The 18,805-nt window shown below is 37.9% G+C and overlaps 1 pseudogene; it reads right to left on the reverse strand.

The window, feature by feature from the left end:
• Positions 1-126: 126 nt before the first annotated feature.
• On the reverse strand, positions 127-15,303 carry LOC146699164 (soluble guanylate cyclase 88E-like; annotated as a pseudogene).
• Between the last annotated feature and the right edge of the window lie 3,502 nt (positions 15,304-18,805).

Genomic DNA, 18,805 nt, shown 5'->3' on the forward strand with positions numbered 1-18,805 from the left:
TAACAAACCTATAAAACAAGACAATGTCATTACAATTCTGTTCATTAGTAAGAATTTTTATCTTGTCCCTAATTGACGTGAAAAGATATAATTTTTTTATTTGCTTTAATCGCACTACAACACTGCTTATAGGATGCAGCAGGCAAAACTGAACAGAAGTGGGTTGGCGGGCAGTTTGGCGTAGTCCTGTTTGAAGCTGTTTCTCTTGTTATTGAGTAAAGGACCAGGGTTCTCCAGCCTATCAGCAAGGGAAGAGGATTCTGACATTATTGAGCTTTCGTCACTTGTTCTTCGCCTTTTTGGCTTCCTCCTTCGCTTGAAGTTTTGCTGAAGTGGTGGGGGGCTCATTAGCAGCTTTTCGTGTAGGCAAGGTGTTGCAGGGAAGGTCACTTGGGCTTGGTTTACCTTCTGAATATGCCTCATTGCCATTAATGTGCAGACTACAGGACATGTGCTTAGGATTGGTGCTAGTGCAGTTATACATTAGTTGAATTCACAGATACAACATAGAAAATGTTCAGAAATTCTACGGCTTAAAGCAGGCTTTGGTACATCTGATCACACGGGCAATAGTTTGGGAAAAAAAGTCTTATTTTCTTACAGCATCTCTCCTTCAAGTAATACTATTCCATTAAATGGAATATTTTCCCTCAAAAATAAAATGTGTGCATTTCTAATCCACTCTTTCAACAAATTGTTGCTTATTTTTAAGATAAACCTCGGGAAATAAGGGAAACATCACTGAGTAAAAAGTGCAGTTATGTTGCTAAAGTTAATGAATCTTTCCCCTTCTTTTTTCATTGTTTCAGGCCCAATGTGAGGCTAAGTTGTGTTCTTCGTAGGCAGTATTGCTCCTTCCAATAGACAAACGCACCTTAAGTGCCTTCCAGTTTGCTTTCTGTCTCACACTGCAGGGGGCAATGAGCACAACTCTGACTAAATCAACAGGGGGCATCCTGAGTCCACACTGTGTGAAAAAGATAAGTGATTCTTTGGTGCTGACTGCTCTGCTTTTCTCTACTCACCCATTAGAGCTCATCAGAGTCTTTCTGTTCACTGCTGTAGTGCAGCTCTGCTGGGGGCTTGAATGATAGATCTTTCTTTCCTTTAAGCCAGTAGTTTTTCATGTTTACCCTGGAAAAATGTGGAAGATATATTATTTGATTAAAAAAAGAAATTCTTGTGTACATTTTGGAATGAATATTTCATGCAATATCTCAGAGAGTGGCTTAAGATAGGGGGCATTTTTTAGGAATACATAACAGCAATGTTCCCCTGAATTTTGCATCTCATCGTAAATTAAATTGCTTACAACTGCAGTTACAACAACAACAGAAAGTGTGTAAAGTTGTAATCAAAATGTTCATCTCGATGCTTTCTGGGAGGATAAGAATGCTTTTTTTGTCCGAAGCATGACCGACAGCAAAAAGATATGTATGCTTGGCTTCTACTCGCTTTTACAACAATTTTGCCCTTGGCCTCAGTTATATAGGGCTCATGCTCCAAGTGGTCTTTGGTGGTCTAATGTATGTGGATCTGCATGCCCTGCTCAGTCACACAAACACAAAACTAAGCTAAAGCTGGCTATTGAGATATAAGGCCTATTTGTTCTGAAATATCTTTTTTTGTGCAGTTTACTGAACTCGTAAATGACAGTTGTTTTACTTGCCTTGTGGGAATGTATAGCGAGGAAATTATGTCTGCACAAGCGGCTTCCTTTTTTTCCTTTTCTTTTCATCAAGAGCAGATTTCATACACAACATGACATCAACTTCTATTACTGTAAGTAATTGAAAGGAAATGAAGTGAATAGCATGTTGCATCAACCAAAGAGTAACACGCATAGTGGCATCATTACACGGAAAATGGTTTTCTATTCTAAACTATATGAAATTTGACTGCATGAAGTCATGAATATTATTACCGTTTTTTTTATATTTTTGCTGTTGCTTATTTGGAACATTTTGCAGGACATTTGGTTATTAACAAAGTTATTGTTGTCACCACTCCACTGCTTTTCATCCTTGAGGCTGCGTTAACAGTGTCACCACGCAGACAGTAGCAAGGCTTCTTCAGACCCGCAACGCCAGCCACCCCCATACTCGAATGAATACCTTTAGTGTAGTTATTGCTGACATATGAGAAGAGGTTTACATTTATTTCTCTAGCTTCCACCCATAGTTTAAGCAATTAATTCAGAACTAATTCACATTAATAAAAAACTCACCCATTCTTTCTTTGAAGGTGCAGTAATTTTAAATGTTTGCTATTGTTAACATAGCAATGATACATGTTTAATCACAATTAATAAGTGTCTCCAACCTGCAAATTTTCTGCCAGTTGAAAAACAAAGTTTTCTGTATAGCAGTGCTTCCTTCAGATGTTTAAAATCTAGAATATTAAAATTGAGCCAATAATGATCTACAATAATCTATCTCAGTACATGCTAGGATAGGCTTCATGAGAAGCTGATCAGAATAAGCTGTTTACAGAGTAGATGTACAGTTTAGTACGGTGATATTTTAACTTAGCTTTGTGTATATGTCACACCCCAGTGCAACATTACGACTTTTCATTTTGTTACAGATGGTAGGAAAACACATAAAACAGCTGTTCTGTTGCGTAGTATAGTACATTAGTCATGCATTGTTTAATGTTCCTTTAAATCGAAGCATTTAGATTTCCCCCGTTTGCTCTAATGATGTCAGGGACAAAATCAAAATAGAGACCCTTTGTGATCTGTGTATTTGAAAAAAGATGCATCTGTTAAACTTCTGTCTCTCAAAATTTCTGTTTTTGAACGGTTGCTTGAACATTGCTGAATAGCTGAGTAGATAAAATGCCAAAACCAAGACTGTTTGAAGTGCAAGGATCAATCCGCTGAATCCTTTCAAGAAGTATAGTTAATTGTATACCATCACCAACATATGAACAGCAATATTTAAACCACAAACATCCAAATAATCTTGGTGCCTTATGACTTTGAAGCCACCAAAGCTCCAGACAGTTTTACTGTTTCACCAACTCTGATTTGGATGTTATTCCCGGCGGAATGATCTTTAATATGGTCAATGTAGCTCCATTTATGCGATGTAGCTCCATGCTCACCATATCACAGATATGGTGAGCATGGAAGGTGCTCTTGTTAGGTGCACCTGCAACCACCATGTAAGCATCATTATTGTTTCCACCTGGACAGAAAGTGGAAATTCAAAGTGAAAATATAATTCTTTCTCTTGGCCAACAAATGCCAGAATGTGTTTTATGCTTTATTTTAAAACTAAAATATAAGATAAGATAAGATAACCTTTATTAGTCCCACACGTGGGAAATTTGTTTTGTCACAGCAGGAGTGGACAGTGCAAAAGTTATGAGGCAAAAATTAGAATACAATAAGAATAAATACAGTACACAACTGTACAGAATAGAATAAAATAAAATACTATATACAGTAGAATAAAATAAAATAAATATACAATAAGATAAAAATAGAATACAAATACAAATACTATATACAACTGAGTAAAAATACAACGATGACAGAAAGGATTATTGCACTTAGTATTATTGCATATGTATGGATGTGTGTGCTTGATCAGTTAAAGTCTTTATTATGGAGTCTGACAGCAGTGGGGAGGAAAGACAGAATAAAACAAACAAACAAACAAACAAACAAACAAACAAACAAACAAAACTCAGTGTATAAATAAAGTCAGTAGGTATTTTAAAGTATTTCTAATTCATTAAATATTAATTTCATTTAATAACTCAGAAATGTTTCATTTTTTAAATCATGTATTTATTCACACAAGTGATATTTTCCTTTTCCTTTATCAAATGAAGTGTTTCCACCTTTGCCCCATGTCAGCTGGGATAGGCATACATGGATGGATCTGTTTCCACAGAATTGCATGCTGAACAGGGAAAAGGCCAAATGTAACAATCATCAGTTTTTCTTTTATTTTCCAGAAATAACAACCAGACTCCTACACACTGTTCAACTCGCAATAAATATTTATATGTTCTGCAAATAAATATATTTCTCTGTTTGCAACCTGAGATGTGTTTCCCTCCCTTTCCTATTTGTTTTTCTTATCAAGTAAATGTGCTAAAATATATTTGTCATATTCTGAAATATGAAAATAGGCTTCAGACAGACCCTAAAAACTGCATATGTCAGATAATTTGGTTCAGAGTAATATACAAATACAATTGTTTGTGTTGCTTTCTTGGACTGACTTTGTAGACATTGTGTTTAAAATGTCAAAGACAATGTAGATCTCATTAACATGTCTACCACCTGTATGGGTGTAATGGGGATACAGATCTCGCTAAACTTAACTTTGTCCATGGACAGGACAATCGCATCTTGGAAGACCCGGGACACAAGACGTGTATTTCAAATGATGACAAACCTGCACTGTTGCACTTGCCAGGAAAAAGTGCATTTAATTCATAAAGTGTTCTTCTGACACCTGAGTTCTTTTGTGAATGAATAAAAGTTACTTTAGATGCAAGATGTGCTTTCCCTGTGCATGACTTGGGTGCTTTGGTGATCATTTCTTAATAACTAGAACAGCAGGACTTTCAAATAACAAGAAAAGTCTATGACCTCAATTTCCCTCTTGACCATTTTTTAAATAGCATAATGTTTTTATATGTAGTTCAGACCAAGCATTTTTTTCTACCTGGCATGTCTCCAGAGCAGTGATTCCCTTTCTGAGGCGGTCAGCAACGACTTTACGGTACAGCCCAAAATCGCGTCTCTTCTTCTCTTTGTCCAGCTCCTTGAGAATTTCCTAAAGCTGAGTAAATTTTTGTTGCTTTTACAGGATGAGAAATGGGACACAAGAGTCTATAGTTACAGTCTCACCTCTTTTAAAGCTCAAAAATCCCTCTTTGCATTTTCTAATCCTCTTAATCCACATCTTTCCTGCATGACTGAAGTGGATTTAATGGGTGAAATCAATAGGGTAGCAAAGCTTTTCACCTGGGTTCACTTGGTCAGGTTGCTTTATGGAGAGCTGGCATTATTTTGTGCACTTAGTGTATCATTCTACAAAATCACTGATGCTTTAAGCCATACAAGCCTTTTACTTTTTATAAGGTTATGTGAGCTACCTCAAACTCCCTTTAAAATGCAGCATTGTTCGGTTCTCACTGTTGAAGAAAAGTCAGCTCTGTTGGCATAATGTGCTCTCTCTCCCTCTCTCGAAGGAATGGGCATTCTGGGTATTTTCTTCACCTGATCCAGGGCCAGCTGCAGCTCTGCTGATTGCTGTGTTCAGGCCAAAATCAGCTGTGCTAGAATCATGCAGGTTCAGATCGTTCACATAAACACCCATTTTCAGCATGTCCTCCGCAGTCTATACTACAAGAATAAAGAAAGAAAATGAGGCAGTGATTGGGAAGCACACAATTTAGTATCAAATGTCAGCACATTAGGCTAAAATGTGGAAGTTCTGTTTTTTCCACTGTTGCACAACAGAAATAGCCCATTTTCTGTTCTGTTCTGGATGTTATTACTTTTTTTCTAATAAGCTGATATTAATAAAACCATTTCACTGTAAGGAAATCAAAGGAATATGCTGTCTTGAATTATCTTAAACAGTTAAACAGTGTCAACAGCAAATTAAGACCACAAATAGGAGGAAATCAGAATGTAAATTTGATATTAAGAGAGCTTGAAAAGACATTTGACCTCTTATCTAAGAGACTTCATAGGATCTAAAACTGACTGAGAATCTGCTTGGGCCTATCACCAAGATGCCAAGATGTGAAAGATCTGTAAGATAGTCAAAAATGTGAACGCTGGGTTCTTCAAAAGAGTATCCTTTCTCTTTGAAGTGCAGGTGTACAGTAGAGTCTTGTCCTGTTGAGGTTGCTCTGCTATGTTGTGCCTTAATTTGTGGAGTGGTTGTGAGCAGGGCTAATATACTTTGTACTCGCCCTCACTTTGATAAGTCTCTTCGAGCACTCGGGGATATCTCATAGTATGAAGTCTACATTCTAATCTTCTATTTCTGGTCTTGATTTGTTGATGATGCTGTGTGATCCTTCAGGTAAAGAGAGCCTCAATTTATGTGTTTTTAATACTTAAAGACAAAAAAATCGACTATAATGATTAAACATGATGTAGGTGGATCCATATTGGTGTTAGGCGCAATAAGCTACAGACTAACACGACTGTCTGATTGACCCTCTATATGGCCAGTCAGACATGATTAGACTGAATATACCCAGTCTTTCTTGCAGCTTGTGTTAGGTCTCTATTATTAAGGATGTGCCTAGATGTCTAGTCCTGAATCAGTATCATCAGTCACTATTGTCACAGTATGCCTTGGTCTTACATGGGTGTTCCTAGGAAGATGAGAATCCCACTAGGGGACTTAATCTGGCTCTTCAGGTGTAGAGGCTTCTTAGGAGGCTCCCACATGTCTTCAGAGATGGTCTCGCTACATTTGCCTGAATATCATTTAAGAGAGTTTTTTTAAATTGCATTTTAATTACAGAGGTTTTTTTTTTTTTTTTAATAAAATTAATTAAAAATATTTTCATTAAGATAATTAAGGAGGGACAGTGATAGATTGGTTTTCCTAAAACAGCTATTTATTTACAATCCTACTGATAAGCACAGGGAAAGTAAGATATGCTGTGTTTTTGTCTTTTCAAGACAAAGGCTGTTTGAAAAGGGTAAAATGTTCTGACCAGTTACAGTGTGGAATGCCAACAATTTGATGTCCTCGCCTACGGAGTTGGCAGAGCTGTTCTACTGAGTGAGAAAACTGCTGCACTCTTCTACCCTTCATTTCCTCCACTGCCTTTGGCTCTGATGGAGGGTGAGAAATGGAAATTGTGAGAGGATAGGTGGCCGAATGAACCAGGAAAAGTTAACTATGCAAAATTAACAATGTGTCAAGATGCAAATCCAAATCACACAGTTGGGCAATAGCCGAATAACGCTGGCCGGCAAGAGGATAAAATAAAGGGGATTTCCTCTCGAAATAATTATACACAGTATTGTGCTTCAGATTAATTTCCTTATTTCATTTCCTCTAATCCCCTTTTATTCTAGTGATGAATATTTGAGACATATTACTCAGTCTGTACTGGGTCTACAAGGTTTGCATAAGGGTCTCTTATGTACTGAAAGTTTATCTATTTCTTTCTACATTTTTAAACTTGATGGGGACTTTTATTTCCATCAAGTTGTGATCCCATTTACCGTATTAAAAATGTTTTTAATACACCATGAATTTGACATTGAAACGACAAGCAAAAAACAAATAAAAAATGACATGGCAAGACCAGTACCCCTTTCTTCTCCTCTTTTTGCTTCGTCAAACTCCTTCCTTTCCTCGTCTTCCTCCGTACTGAGTTTCAGGATATTTATCTTCTGCTTGCTTTCCACCACAGATTTCGACAAAAGCTCAAACACACTGTTCAAATGGGCGTAGATCAACAAGTAGAAACAAGTAAGAAGATACATTTTTGTTAAGTATATTCAATAGTGACGATAAAACAGGAAGGTGGGACTTTAAACTAAATTTGAATTATGACAAATAACTCCTGCCAAACTCACATTATTCCAGCTGAACTCCACATTGGTCTGACCAGAGTGAACTCTTCATTGACTTTCTTGCCTTGGGGGTTGGCGAAGATCTCTTTGAAGCCAGTACATGTTGGTCATATTAAGATTTTGTTTCTTCCCAGTACACCAAGTAGTGAGCAAATAATTTGGATAAAGTGCTGGTTTACTGTTTCAGAAACATTAGCTCGAGGAACAGTTCTAGAATAATAAGGATGACAATGTCCATGTGAAGCCTAATATGACATTCACTTATATACCTCTTTTAACTCCCAAGATGTGTCTAAATGGATATTGCATAGACACTTAGACTCTATTAAAAGTTGGTGGACAATTTTCTTCAACTGAGAAAACAGGAGTCCTTGTTTGTGGCCCTGACAGATTTGTGCCTAAGGTAATGGAAACTTTATATTCCTTTGTCACTGTTGCTAAATCTTCTATCAGGAACCTGGGACTTTTGACTCAGCCTTGGATACTCACATGAAATCTGTGGTTTGCTCTTTGTTGTCACTCAAGAAATGTTGCCAGGTTAAGCTCTACTGTGTCACGGTCTGAATACAAAATTATTATTCATGCCTTTATTTCACCACATCTGGATTATTGTAATTCAGTGTTCGCTTGTGTTGGAACGTCTGCTGCGAGGCCTCTAACTACTCACATTTCACACTGTTGCATTGCACTATTGTTGTGGTGGCTGACCATTAACTTCAGAGTCCGCTGTAAGATTCTGGTTTTGACTTTTAGAGCTCTGCATGGGCAAACACCAGTGTACATCAGTAAACTTTTACATCCATTCATCCCCAGCGGGTCCCCAAGGTCATGTGATCAGGGCCTGCTGGGTGTGCAGTATACAGGCCTGAGAACTAAAGGAGACAGAGTTTGTGCAACAGTGGCCCCCATAATCTGGAACGCTCTCCTACTGAGACTGAAATCTGTGGACTTGGTAATCAGTTGTTTTTTTTTTAAAGCAGCTAAAAACTCATTTTATTAAACTTGCTTATGGTTAGTTTTTATCTTTATGGTTTCAGATAATGTTTTGTTATAAAGCACTTTGTCATATTTATCATGAACAGTGCTATAAAAATAACATAATATCCCAATTCACATGTTATATGTTCTATGGTTGTAAAAGCTAAAACAGAATAAACATTCTCAAAAAAAGTCCTTGTCAGGATTAATGGCCTCAAATGGATTGACATTTCAGTTAGTTTCAGGGGCCCCAGTTAAATATTTCTGGAAATTGATCAGTGGAAAAAAAATTTATAATGCCAATGATTCAACCATCCATCTTTGCTGTAAATGTGTGGGTCCATTTTTGCTCTTTCCAAAAATGCTGGCCTTTAGACTGAAATGATCCTCTGCAGAGAGTTTAAAAAAAATCCTGTTCTGTCTGGCAGCTTTTGCAATCAGAGTTGTGATCTGAATGCACTGTGGTGCCAAACACATTTTTCTTTTCCAAGAACAGCTATATAAAATCTTTATAGCCTCCTCTTGTTCATGTGAATCATTTATCTGTTTATTTTGTAATTTCTATTTGGGTAATTTCATTTATTATATGTTATAGTATGACAATGTCCAAAGCAGAAAAGGCAGGGGGGTAAAAGGAAGAGGGGGTGGGGATTTAGGGAGAATGCATAATGTATCACCAACTGCTTCACCTTCACGAAAAAACAAACATACAATACCTGGAACACAAAAATTTGAAAATGCACTCATATGTAAATTAACAGTCTTCTTGTAGTGTGAGTGTTTGTGTGTGTGAGAGAGGCAGAGTGCCTGTGTATGTGTCTTTGTCACAAATGTACTTGTAATGAGTAATGAGGGTGGGAAGCCGCAATAATAGGGATTTATTTTTCCCAGTATGGATTTCAGTTGCCGAAATTCAAGAAATTTACCTTTGCTGATTCTAGATTTTGATACAAATTCTTCAAATGACATAAACTTTCCATCTTGTACAACATGTTCCAGATTTTTTTTAACCTTTTCTCTTGCCACAATGAAAAACTTATTATATTCTTCTTCTGATAAATATCTAGATTGTTCCAAATGGGTGTTAGTTTACATGGATAAGTGATACATATTTATTTATTTTTTTAGAATTCCCACCAGGCTGTCAGAGAAATGTTTAATAGTGGGGCTAATGAAAGGCAGTTTTACATTTCCACAGAATGCTTGTTCTAGGCCCAGCCAAGAGCTGTCGAATACGCTTGGTTTAAAACACTTTGAAAGATATAGCAATCTATTGGATAGGAAGTGGTGATAAAAATTTGGTAGTTCTACACCACCATTGTGTTTTGGTTTTAGGCTTATCTGTGATGGTTTGATTTTCCATAAAAAGTTCCAAATGTTTGAATCTAGTGATCTAAACCAAATAAGAGAGGGTTTATTAGGGATCAGTGAAAATAAGTAGTTTATTTTCAGCAGAATCATCATTTTCATGGTCTCAGCTCTTCCCATGAGTGATATAGGTAAAGTTCTCCAACGTGTGAGATCATCCTCCACTGTTTTTAATAAAGGAATATGATTTAACTGTACCAGGTCTGAGACCTTGGTGGAAAAGTTAATACCTAGATATCTAATGTTACCTGACTGTAGTGAAGTGGTGGTGTTTTGAAAATTACAATTCAAAGGTAAAACTATTGACTTACTCCAGTTGATCGAGTAGTGATTGTCTTTATAAGCGAGGTTTGTGAGTTCCCGAGTAAATGTAATACATCATCAGCATATAGGCTTATCTTATGGTCGGTATTTTCAGTTCTTTGATATCTACACTTTCTTAGATTACTGCTGCTAATGGTTTGATAAAAATAACAAAGAGGGAGGTGAAAGTGTCTGGTGCCCCTCTGTAGGTTGAAGCTTTGTGAAGTAAGATCATTTGTTCTAACACAAGCATTTGGAGTGCTGTACAGTGTTTTAATCCTGTATATGAAGAATGAACTAAATCCAAATGTATGTTTTCCAGTTTACCCAGTCAAATGCTTCCTCTGCATCTGGGGAGACAACTGTGGTTTCAGATTTCTTGATGGAACAATAGCCTATTATATATATTAGTCTGTGTATTATTCGATGAGTGTCTGCCTTTAATCAAACCTGTTTGATCAGGTTGTGTTATGAATGGAGTGATTGTTTTTCTAATTTTCTCTCAAGGACTTTGCAAAATATTTTAAGGTCTATGTTTATAAGAGATACTGGGCTGGATGGGGAAGCAGGATTCTTGCTTGGTTTAAGAAGTAGACTAATAGGCCATAAATCTTTGTAAAACTCTGCTGAAAAAACACCTGGATCTGGGGCTTCATTGTTTGGGAGATACTGTAGGGTTTCATGGATTTCAGAGATTGAAAGAGGTGAATCCAGAGCCACAATCTGTTTGTCATTTAGTTTTGCTAGATTTATATTGTTAAGAAATTCTGCGACATCAGCGTTGGAGGGATTAATCTGTGATGAGTATAAAGCATCATAAAATTCTTTAAAAGATTTGTTTCTTTGTTGTGGATCATGAGTAATGTTTTCCAACTACCTACTACCATCTCCAAAGTTCTCCCAAAGCAAACTGTGCATCAGAAGGTTTGTTCTTCTGTTAATTATTTCATTTAATACTACTTTTAGTTTTCTCAGGTTATTAATTACATGTTCTTGTGGTGAGGCAGCATAGGCAGATTCTAGTGATTAAATTTTTTGTTCTAGTTCTAATACCAGCATTTTTCCCCTTCTTTTTCTTATATGAACAGTAAGATAATATTTTGCCTGCCATTACTACTTTTCCTGCTCCCCATAAAACACACGGTGATATTCCTGGCAGGTCATTATTATTTAAATGCATTGCCCATTCCTTTTTGAAATAAATTAATGAAATCTTGTTCTTCCAATAATGATGTATTAAATCTCCAGCTCATTATTGGTGGTGTGACTCTTTTCTCTGTCAGAGAGATAGATATCGGTGCATGATTGTTGATAGTGATAGGATGAATCTGAGTGTCTGTGATATCCCTCAAAATGACACTGCTAACCAAAATCTAGTGTAAGTGAGACAGTGAGTGGTGTACTGGTGAAAAGGTGTAATCCCTGAGAGTGGGGTGATGTTGATATGAGCGCCAAGCATCGCAAAGACCAAATCACTCATGTATTGTTTAAGAATATCTGTAGACTGCCAGTTCCTTTGACTCACTCCAATTCTAAGTGTGGTGTCAAAGTGATCCAAAAGGGAAGAAAAGAAGGAAATGATCCTCTGCAGAGAGTTAAGACTCTTAACGAATTAAGAGCAACATAATAACAAGATCTAGGAGATAGATATTTATCTTCAGGAAGCTAATCAAACACATGAAATAAGCTATTCGCTCTGGAAGAAACATGCATGACATATTCAAAACTTGTTACATTGTTTCAATTTAATTGCATCTGTGCATGTAAATACCAGAGCGAGTCCCATTTCATGTAAGCCAATCTGAAATCACAAGTAAATATGGAAGAAAAGAAATGTGTACAAGTAACTGCAGACAATACTGACAGAATCATGCAGGTTTCACTAGGTTGCATAATTCATATTTGTTCCGTTGTGAATCCTGTCTTTACCCAGAGTCCCATCCCAATAAACACTTATCTATCACTTGCTCTCCAAGTGAAAACACAAATGCTGCCTGGTGCCTCACTGAAGAGGATGATATCTTTTGCATGCTCAACAAACTGACATAGGGTCAAGATCAGGCATACAGTAGCTGGACTGATAGTTCAAAGTCTGAGTACCTACCACATAAATAAGATAGGATTTCTACTTCAATATCTGTGTTGTAGAATTGTCGTCCCACTTAGGAGAGCTACCCTGCTGCAATCAGACAAGCGCATGGTGCTCATGAATGTGTAGAGGTCAACTTCGTGCACAGGAAATTAAGTTACAATCGGCTTGCGTAACCTTAATTTATGAGCTGTCTGTAGTAGGTTTATATTTAGTTTTATTTTAAATGAAGGACTGAATAGGTTAAACCTTTCCGTTTCAACAACTGTGCTCATTCATTTGTTGACAAAAGGTTTTTCTCTCCATTTCCTTAAAATACATATACATATACATATACATATACTCTTTGAAGTAGTTTGGCCAGATTAAAAGCAGAGCTTTGTTAATATACTACAGCAGCTATAGTATACAGTACATACACATGTACACACTTTGTATGTATACTATAGCTAGTGTAGAGTGTTAAAAAACACTCATTTTGTGTTTTTGGCACAAATTGGCCAAAATACTTCAAAGCAACTTTTATTGTTAAAGAACTTTTTCTTACTTGATCACACTTAGACCTGTTAGACTAGACCCTTTCCCAGCATGCAATAAAAAAGAAAGTCACACAAACACAGGAGAGATGTAAGCATTGCATTACAGATAGGTCTAGGGTTTGGGGTCAAACCAATTTCCTGTTGCTCTGGTAAACCATTTTGCACACCCGCTGTTTACCCCATCATGTTTCTTGTTACCTTTGACAAACAGGGTGAAGCCCTTGCGGGTGCTGCGGTAGTGCAGCATGAGGCTCGTCTCACAGTCCTCCTCCACACAGAAACTTGGTGGCTGCAGCTTGGGGAAGCAAGTTGCCAAACTTATTGATGAAATCATGCACATTTCTCCCCAAAACCTAAAAAAATGGTCCCACGGTTATTCATAAGCAGTAAAACAAAATGTTGTTTGTATAATTTAAATAACATTTAATGTAAAGGTTTTTTTTTCATGTTGCCACAAAACTTAGTAGTTTGTAATCTGTTCCTACTCTGTGCTGTTTCTACACACTCCTCATTGGGGTTGAAGATCACAATTCAACCCCACTATTGCTATATAAGGTACTTATATACAGGTTTCCCCCCCCTATATTACCTTGCAGGAACAAGTTGTCACTGTATAAAAGAGAGAATACCCTTTTTTGGGTATTCTCTCTTTTGTGCAGCATCATTAGTTTCTGCTCAGAATTTGATTATTTCTGTTTAAGTACAGAAATCCAAGATATTGTGAAGATTGTTCCTAAACCAAGCAATCATCACAATATACTGTGGCATGAAAAACAAAAACAGACTTATACATCTGATGTCTCAGAAACTTGAGATTGGGTCAGCTCTCAGTCTCCATAAAATAAAAAAAACAGGGCATACAGTTCATATTGAGTCCACATGTATTCATTGATTAGAACAAGATAATATCCTTTTTACCTGTGACACACACAACAGTCATGGAAACTCGGGCAGCTTCTCCAGACTCCAGCTACATCTAGGAAAGAATGTCAGGGAAAGTATTAAACAAAAAACTGCTATAGCTGTGCACACCCACTGCTGCTTTGTTTTACACATACTGTAAAATTTTATTGTTATAGAAAATACAAGGCAATGAAGATGCATCGCTAGGTAATCAACCAGTGTGTAATGCTTGTAACCCATCAGTTATCGACAATAAAATCCATAAAATGAAGACAAAAAACTCTGCAAAGCATGAAAAAGTGCAAAGACAAGGCCCCTTACCTACATTCACTTAGTGCTGTATTACCCAAGGCTCTCCGACTGTGCCTGCCAGCATTACCCAGTGCTGAGAGTTTCCACCTGCAGCTGACATGTGCTCTCCCCTGACTCTTGGATGCCAGGTCAATAGATGACCTCATCCAACATAGTAACACCAAGGCATGTTTGTGGCAGGTAATAAAAAAATAAGAAAGTTTAATTTGTGAGGCATTTGTTAAGAAAGAGGTCTGTGGCTGGTTGTGACTGGTTATGGGAATCCCTTAAAAAGAAGCTCAGTTTCCATCTTAGTTCACAGTGTCAGGCTCATTATTCGAAATTAGCTTGTACTCTTTTGCAAAAACTCATTAGGGCTACAGGTTGTTTGACTAATTACTTTAAATTTGCATAATTACAGTCAGGTGCACATTAAACTGACAGGCATTGTGTTGAGATTGGCATTTGAAAGGTTTTGTTGCTTTGTGAAGTGTAGCTAAATGGATCCATTCAAAACATTCGGGCCTCCTGTTAAGGCTACTATTATCTACCCCTTGATCAGTGAAGGTTAAAATTTGACAAACATTTGTGTTTTGACTCATATCATGACTGTTTTGACCACCAGAAAGTACTTTTGCATTTGAAAAGAGTATTTTGTCATACTGGAACAGGCACATATGATAAGTGAAGCTTTATTTAAAATAACAAAAACAAAAGAAAACAAAAAAAACCTGTCAGCTATTGGGGCTTACTCAGTTTCTAAGATGAGGTAAATATTTAAACATATCCACAAGGGGGCACTGTTACAACATCTTTTATTTATTACTGGCTCTTCTTCTGCTTCCACTGGCAGAAATTAAAAACTAAAAAATGTGTGGCTGTGGCCTTTTGGTAAGGCCAGACAGCGAAGATCAAGCATTCTGTCATTTTCTGACATTTGTGGCCTTTTATATTTGGCCTGTTGCAAAATATACAGACCTAGTTCAAAATATCCTTTTACTCCATGAAAAGACTGGTTTTAGTCATGAACAAAGAGAAATACGTTTTTTACTTTAACTTTTTTAATATTTAAATCTTGACCTGGAAGGTTAAGAGACTTACTCCTATCATGTGGAGGTCTAATTAAGAAAACACTTTGAGCCATCTAGCCACCGCTTTCCACCGCACCTACTCTCCACCAGGCAACCAAAAGGGTGATGACAGCTAACCTGTAATACCTGCTCTGAGCGATAATGAGGCACTCTCTGTTCCATTTATTGTATGGCTTCCTGCCCCGTTCCCTGCCTCTTTCTTCCAAGCTGTCCCCTATATTCTACATGCTGCCTTCTGTCTTTAATGGCCTCTAGTGCAGCTTTTACCACACTCTGGTCTGGGAGGTCTGCTGCTGCCTCTTAGCCTGGGAACAGAGGGAGATAACAATGTGCTGATGGTGCCAACCACAACTCCACACAGATGCTGCGAGAGCTTTCATTAAAGATGACATGACTCATCTTCTTTTGCTTCACCAATATTACACCCCGCCTTCCTTCCGTTCTCACAAAGACAGAAGTGTCGCTGTTTCAAAAGGTGTCCATTCATACCATTTTTCAAACGCTAACAGGGAGCCAAGGAACACCTCCCTCCTATTGTTTGATGTGAACAACAGAAACACACACAGCAACACACTTACACAAATGGGCACCCAGCCCTGTTTTTCCTATTACTCCACCGCATGCACTGGCCGTATCTTTTTCACTCTTACTCATATATGTTTCTTTTCTGTCCTTGCTGGTTATCTGGGCTGGCTGACGCCGATAACTCCCCTAACAGAGCGGGGATCCAATCTTTGGAGAGAATCGGGGTCACTGGAGGAAGCCATGCATAGTTGGGCTTATTCAGCTACGGCAAAAAGATAGCGGTTTATATAAGTTTTATATCATCGAAGCACGAAACGACTTCACCATTCAAATAAGAGACATTGATTAAAGCATCAGCACAAAGCACAATCAGGTTATTGGAGCATTTCAGCAGACTCGGGCGATGGAGTTATCGGGTGACAAACTCGCACCATAAACTGCTGCTTATATTTTATAACCAGCAGCCCTTCAAGATAAAATTACACATCCCTTTGCTGTAGCAGGGCTGTGACTGCACTAAAGCTGCAGGTATGAATTCTGCGATGTGACAAAATGGAAATCTCTGCCTCTGTGGAGGAGCTGTAACTGCTGTGACCCTGTGGTGGAATACTTAATGGGAGTCTATCTGTATCCCAGCCGTCCTATCTCTCAATCCACTGAACCATGCCCCCCACACCTACCCCTTTCTCCCCCGCATGCACACACACACATGCGCGTGCACACACACCTCCCACTGCAAACGAATATTCCATATTTATCCTGCACAATCCCATGATACCACACTCTTATTGGTTTTACTGTAGACACAGCAGGAGCTGCTCCATAAAGCGACGCTAGCTGAATGCTAACAATGTCGAAGCATCTTATTGTGACTTTATGCAGCAACCAAGGTCCTCACTTTTGCTGTATTTATAGCTCCTCTGTGAGTTCTTCCCCCTGTCTTCCCTCCCTCTCTTTTCAGTTTCACCTGTCAGCATCTCTATCTTTCCCCGTACTCTTTACTTCACCTGATACTTTTCCCTCTCTCTCTCTTTTTTTACTATTTCTACAAAGACCAACTCTCAGTCTCTTCCAACACCAGCTGTCTCCAGCTTTCCACCATCATTTAAGGCAGCGTTTCCAGATTATTGCTATGATTCATCAAATAAGGAGCCGTGAAAACGTGTTTTCCATCTCCTTGATTCCTTAGTTTTTTGCACATTTGTCACACTTCAGATCATCATACAAATGTTAATATTAGACAAAAATAACCAAAGGAAATCCGAAATGTAGTTGGGTTGGAAAGTGTAGCTTTTTTTCCTTTCATAAGAGATGATTTCATTTATTAAAGGAAAAAAAGATCACCAAACCTGTTTCACCCTTGGCACAAAGAACTACAATCAAGAATTTGCTTTTACTGGCAATGTTTTTTTTTTCCATATAACTGTGAGTGATTTTTGTCCCAGTCTTCTCTGCAGAATTATTTTAATTCAACCACATTTGAGGGTTTTCAAGCATGAAAGGTCCGATTTAAGTCCAGACTTTGATTAGGTAACTCCAGAAGCTTTATTTTGTGTTTTTCTTAGCCATTCAGAGGTGGACTTGCTAGTGTGTTTCAGATGTTTGTCCTACTACATAACCCAAGTGTGCTTGAACTTCAGCACACTTGGGTCCTTCATGGTTTTCTTTTAGAGAGCGGAATTGCGGATTTGTTTTGGTCCCTAAAGCAGCCTAAGAATATCACTCTAACACCACCATGTTTGACTGTTGGTATGATGATCTTTTTATGAAATGTTATGTTGCTTTTATGCCAGGTGTAACGGAACTCTAAAAAGTTAACAGATTGTCTTGTCAATCCATAGAATATTCTCTCAAATGTCTTCAGGTTATCAGGATGTTTTGGGGTTTCGCGCTGTTTTTGATCAGCAGTGGTTTTTTCCTTTGAAATCTCTCATTGATGCCATTTTTCCTCAGTCTCTTTCTTATTGTATAATCATGAACACTGACTTTAATTGATGCAAGTGAGGCCTGAAGTTCTTTAGATGTCATTCTGGGTTCTTTTCTGACTTCACTGATAAATTGTTGACGCTCTCTTGAAGTAATTTTGGTAGGCTGGCCATTCCTGGGAAGTTTCATCAATGTTCCAGTTGTTCTGCACTTGTCGATAATGGCTCTAACCGCAGATTGCTGGAGTCCCAGAACCTTAGAAATGGCTTTTTAACTGCTTCCAACCTAGAAGGAGGTTAATGACTTTGTCTCTCAGTTGCTTCTTTAGATTGTGGTATGATGTGTTGCTTTTGGAAATCATTTAACCAACTTTAATTTATCAGACAGACTCTATTTAAGTGTTTTCTTGGTTTAACATATCTAGTAACCCCCCGTCTGCGTTACTCTGCATTAATTTAACTGAATCTTCCTTTGACATTTAAAAGCATGTGGTGTGAGGATGTTTTTACACCTATTTCTGTGTGCCATTGCGAGGTGAAGGTAACAGCACCTGACCAAACACTGCTCATATTCACTCAGTCTCTCTACAGGCCCTTTCAACTGCAACCAATGGAAATACAGTGCTCTTGGAGGTGTAAAAATAGTGTCAAATCCTAACAAAGGCAATTCTAAAACTAGAGATAGGAGAAAGGGAAGTGCGTAGGGGGGGTGCTATTCGGAAAGAAAGAGAATTCAGGGTTCCGCAGTCTGCATATAAATATTCTATTAACTTCAGCTGGCTCCATAACGGTATGGCTCTGCGGTTTTGTATTCAGAGCCTAGAATTTGAAATGAAATTATTGTGGAGGTGGAGGTAGAGAGGGAAGTATTGGTGGTGAAATAGCCGCTTCCTTTCTTCCAATTTTCTCTTCTTCCCTCTTTCGCCCCTTCTCCTTATCACGGGTGACACTAATCCAATTTCAGCTCTGCTTGTGACAGCTCTAACGTGGTTTGGTGTACCGATTCCACCCGCCTTATGCACCCACATAAACACATAAGTGGTTCATGCACACTTTGAAAGGTCACATACAGTATCTACACAATGCACACGCTGAGGGATACATATATGTCCAGGTGTGCACTTTACAATGCATACGCACAAAATCTCACACACATTTGTATGACGTTCAAAACACGACTAGTAACACAGTATGAAGGGAATCTTTGCTCAGGT

The sequence above is a fragment of the Copadichromis virginalis genome, linkage group LG11 (assembly GCF_057382275.1).
Source record: "Copadichromis virginalis isolate Kocher_CV1m ecotype Utaka linkage group LG11, C_Virginalis_male_GT1.1, whole genome shotgun sequence".
Taxonomy (NCBI): Eukaryota; Metazoa; Chordata; class Actinopteri; order Cichliformes; family Cichlidae; genus Copadichromis; species Copadichromis virginalis.